Source organism: Salvia miltiorrhiza, chromosome 6 (genome assembly GCF_028751815.1).
Source record: "Salvia miltiorrhiza cultivar Shanhuang (shh) chromosome 6, IMPLAD_Smil_shh, whole genome shotgun sequence".
NCBI lineage: Eukaryota > Viridiplantae > Streptophyta > Magnoliopsida > Lamiales > Lamiaceae > Salvia > Salvia miltiorrhiza.
The window spans coordinates 37,144,223-37,149,488 of NC_080392.1; the positions used below are offsets into that span (position 1 = coordinate 37,144,223).

General features: G+C 37.0%; 1 long non-coding RNA gene across 1 annotated transcript; it reads left to right on the forward strand.

The window, feature by feature from the left end:
• Positions 1 to 3,420: 3,420 nt before the first annotated feature.
• Positions 3,421 to 4,950, forward strand: LOC130989486 (uncharacterized). Its single transcript, XR_009090637.1, has 2 exons — positions 3,421 to 4,071; positions 4,669 to 4,950. It is a non-coding gene; the product is annotated as an uncharacterized LOC130989486 (long non-coding RNA).
• The last annotated feature ends 316 nt before the right edge of the window (positions 4,951 to 5,266 follow it).

A 5,266-nucleotide genomic window follows, 5' to 3' on the forward strand; every position in this document is an offset into this window, starting at 1 on the left:
TTTTTTTCGCAGGGTTCGAATCTTGGAGGGAGCAGAATATTTTAAATTTTGTTATCCATCAATATATACTGCATTGTTCATCAGTATAAATTTCCTTGTTCATCAGTATATATGTCTTATTCATTACCAATTTTTTAAATTTTATTTTTCATCAGTATATACATCTTGTTCGTTAGATATACGTCTTGTTCATTAGTATTATATGTCTTATTCATTGTCCTCATGTTACACGAAAAATAGAGGGTCTCACTGGAGCGCGCCCCTATATAAGAGCGCTTCAATGAGACCCTCTATTTTTAGTGAGATCTGAGGCACGATCTCGTGCGTTTATTTCATCACTCTTATTGCTGATATTGTATTTAGAGGGAGAATTTTTTTTCTCAGGGTTCGAATCCTGTAGGAGCGAAATATTTTAAATTTCGTTATTCATCAGTATATACTGCATTGTTCATCGGTATATACTGCCTTGTTCATCAGTTTATATGTTTTATTCATTACCAATTTTTTAAATTTCGTTATTCATCAGTATATACTGCCTTGTGGCCTTGTGGCCCTTGTTCATCAGTATATACGTCTTATTTATTGTACTCAGTCTCTCACGAAAAATAGGGGGTCTCACTGGAGCGCGCTCCTATATATATATATATATATATATATATATATATATATATATATATATATAGGGTTGGGTTCCCATAGTACACAAGCTTAATGTAGTACCGTAGTACCCAATCTTGACCACACATTTGGGACATGTGGGACATCAAGATTGTGACACGTGGCAAGGAGCTTCCAAGACATTTCAAGGTAAAATCTGCAAAGGGGTAAAATCGAAAAATTATTTTCGGATATTAAAAAAAATGAAAAAATATATATTTTTTATTTTATTTTTTGTTAATTTTTTTTAGATTTTCTGGGAAAATATGTTTTTAATGCATAAAGTTTCACATAAAAAATGCATAACATAACACACACAAATGCATTAAATTGTACAAGAAATGCATTGCACTTTCCAGAAATCTGAAATTTTCACCACAAATCTGCATTTGCATATTTGAATCGGTATTCGAATATCTTTCGAATCATATTTTACTTTTTTTTTTTATCAGAAAAATTAGATTTCATTCAGGAAAAGACCGGAACGGGTCACCGGGTACCAGAGGTACCAAGAATACGAATCATATTTTACTATTCGTATTCGATTCGTATACTGATTCGCGAATACTTGAATCGAATCGAATATTCGTTTAAGTTTTTTACAAGTGTATGTTATACAATTTAAATCGAATATTTTATTCAAAAATTCCTAGTATTTAGTTTAATTCGAATATATCCAATTCGTGATTTTAATAAAGAAATTTTTTAAAATAATATATCAAATAATATGGAGATCACGCACATTACATTTACTTAAAAATTCAATAATAAATATATGCTAAAAATATATTATTCTATTTCAAAACCCAACTCTCAATTATAATACAAACCTAATGTAACACCCCGCTTTTTCCTAGCTAAATTTAGAATTTATTTTAAACTTAGATTTAAGATGATTCACGCCGGATTGAGAAAAAGAATTTATTTTTAATTCCAACAAAAATGATTTACAAAAAACTTTGTAAAAGTTAATCATTTAAATTCTTTTGCATTGCATATTTATTTAAATTGAGTATTTAAGTATTTTTAATTAGCAAATCCTGAAAGATTTTTACAGATACAATTCTTTTATGAGATAGTTTTAATTGTCAAATCATCACTTACCTCACTTAGACTCCCATCAAGAGCCATGCTCCTACATTTAGCTTTTTCAACTTTTAGCCACACTTGGCAGTTGGCAGCCACCAACTCCCCTCCAAACTGAACTACACGACAGCAAATCTATTCTTGCTGTTGGTCAAATGGGCTAGCACATAGGCTACTATTCACAGCTCTTGCCAATTTCCATGCATTTACGGCAAATAATCTCATTGTCAAAAGTTGATGCATTGTTTTCAACTATTACTGCCATTGTCTTCAACTATTACGGCTAAGTTTGCCTATAAATTGAGCTTGCAGCAACATTGCATTATTCACCACCTCTCCCACAATTTCACTCACCCCATTCTCGCAAGAAGTAGAAGGTTCACTCTTTATCTCATCAGCCAAAGTCCTCCTTCATCCCACACAACACTCTCTCGCCAAGAAAAAAAACTCAGATTCCATATTTTAGATTCAAGAACCAAGCTTTTACCGAATATTGCATCAAAATCAACCAAGTTCAGACAAGCTCGACCGAAAGTTTTAAGGTTTCATTTTCTTTAAACTTCACTACTTGTTTTTACAATATTCTCTATTATTTTCAGAACACACAAATTTCAGAACACACAAACTTCGGCTGCCCAATCAAGAATCACACCCATACACACATTCATCTACAATAACTGTTATACGAAAACATATATGCATTCATGATCTGTGTACATCTATATATATATATATGAAGCCTGATTAAAAGAGGATTCTGGAACTTTTGTTTATGCTTTTAAACAAGACTTGAACTGTCTCAAGAACATGGATTTCACTGAAAAGAAGAAATAGATTTTGAAGCTTTGATTTCTTCCCTGCCTTTGAACTTGCTGTGTCGAGCCGGTTGATGCCGGTGCGTCTGAGTTGGGTCTGTTGGGTGTTGTCACTACTGAGTCGAGTCGAGGGAGATAGAGGGCGCCGGTGGCAGCCCGCCTCATCTGCTGCTGCTGTCGGTGGTGGCGTGGTGGCCGCGACGCCGATGGATGGCGGCGGTTTTCGCTGCTGCTCACCGGAATAGAAGGGGGGTAGCATCTGGTCTGGGCTGGGGATTTGTTGAGGTCAGGACGATGGCGGCCTGGGAGTCACCGGTCGGCGGCAGCTTTTGTTGTTGCGTCGCCGGAGTCGGGGAAGAGAGCGGCTTCCGCTGCTCGTTGGCGGAAGTTAGAGAGAGAGGAGGCCGCTGCACGGCGGCTCTGCCCGCTGATGTCGGGCGGTGACCGTGACGGCGGTTGCTGCCGCCGAGAGAGAGGGAGAAGAGGAGGGGCGTCGGGAGAGGGGCGCGGCGTGTGTTGGTTTGTGAGGTGGGGGAAGAGTGAGAGGGAGACTTGAGGTCGAAGGGAAGGAGAGAGGAGGCGGAGCCGCCGGCCTCCGGGGACGGTGCTGCCGTCCGGTGGCGGCGGCGGGAGAGGCAGAGAGCGAGAGAGAGTGAGCGGCTGAGAGGGAGAGAGAGATGTGTTGTGTGCGTGAGAATGAAGGAAGAGAGGGGAAATAGGGTAGAGGTTTGGGCTTGAGGGATTTGGGCCGAGTATTTGGGCCGATTTTTATGAGTGATGGGCTTCGATTTTTAAATAGATTTGGGCTGCGATTTTTAAAAGCTTGGGCCGATTTTTAATTTTATTTAGCTGGGCCGATTTATTTTATTCAGTCTGGGCCATTCATATTTTATTGAGTTGGGCCTCATCTTTTAAATTTATATGGGCTATTATTTATTTAAGCATGAGCTCTATTTCATCTATTTAAATGGCTTCCCTATTTTATTTAATTAGACTATTAATTAGTTTGATTAATTATTTTTAAAGACTTTGGATTGCCTTCAATTAATTAAATTGGGCTTTCTTATTTTTAATTAATTGAACTATTATTAGTTTGATTAATTTATTTAAAGGATAATTTTTATAATAATATTAAATTATTATTAAGTGCATATTTTAAGTAATTACTTATCATATGCTAAGCATGACATGACATTTCATTTGCATCATGAAATAAAAAGTATTTATGATTTAATTGGTTTTATTTATAATTCCAATTATTAAAGAAAGATGAGTAAGAATATTGTTGGTGTTCTTAACTCAAGAGAAATGTTTTCAATTATTTATTCATTAAATTTTGAAAACCCGGCTAAGTGAATCATAGAATATTAAGCACTTCACCATGAATTAAGATTAGCTTCACGAGACCTATTAAGAATAGAATTTCTTGTAGGCTTTGTGACCAGGGGGATTAGCGCTGCTTTTCCAAGACAGGTTTATAAGTGATTACGATCTTCAGGCTTTGCCTAACCAGGTGGGCTTACTTTCCAAATGTATAAAGTATGATTGAGTTATTAAGCTCTAAATGTTTCAATGAAATGCAAATTGTTTATTCTATTAAATGCAAACTGTTTATCCAATAAAATATTTTGTGCACTCTGCTCCGTTTAAGGCTCGCAACAATGAATCGATCGAGGTTCTCTCTTGACCTAACACGTTATTTGAGAATTGTGTACACCTATTAGCTGACCTGGTGGGTTGATCTCCATCGGGCACTAATCATGTATGAGGCGTTATAAGGGTGCTCGACGGGATGTGTTCCGGAGCATTGGGTCCCAAATGGGAGCTTGGCTGGGTTACGCCCTCAGTCCAAGTAAAGCAGGAGTAATGGATCCGTCGGTGGCTAAAAGGTCCGGGATCACAGCGAGTAACGGAAAGGGAGTGTGACATGTGCGCACAAATGAAAGAAATGTTTTAACATGCTTAGAAGTTATTTCATTTTAAAACTTTCTAAGTCATGTCAAGTATAATTGGATAAACTGCTCTTTACGAAAATATAAAATGTTTCAGAAAATGCATGCCCACTAAGTACATTAGTACTTAGCCCAAAAATACTTTCAAATGTTTTCAGGTTGGCTGGCCGGTGCTGACGGGACGGAGCTGAGGCTAGAGTTAAATTCCTATGTTAGACTTCCGCTGTAGCAATTACTCATTTCAGTCTTTTGTTTTTCCAACTTAAGATCTTCATGTTAAATTTCAAATGATATATTTGACCGAGCTTAGATTCTTCACTACTAAATTTATGCCAATGAATGTCGGTTGTCAGAAGCATGAAACAAAACTTATGATCCAAAGGGGCATAGCCCGAGTTTCTATCCTATTTCGGGTTTTAACAAGGTATTTCCCTTGTTTATTTCTATGAATTATTCACACCTCGATTATATTTATTCCTTCAAGAATTGGGATGTGACAGAATGGTATCAGAGCATGAGTTTTCTTTCATGTTTCTGATAACCATAAGCTTTTGATGTCGAGTCTAGAATAGTATCTCTAGACTTCTAAGAATGTCAGTAGCCCTCAGCTCACCGTCACACTGCCGCAACCAAGGTACGATAATAGTTTCAAAAATATACATATATGTATTTCAGATGTTATGAAAGTTTTCAAGAAAATGTGCGCCTTATGTTTACGATGCTATGTGAATGCTTTTTGTCGTGTTTGGGACTACC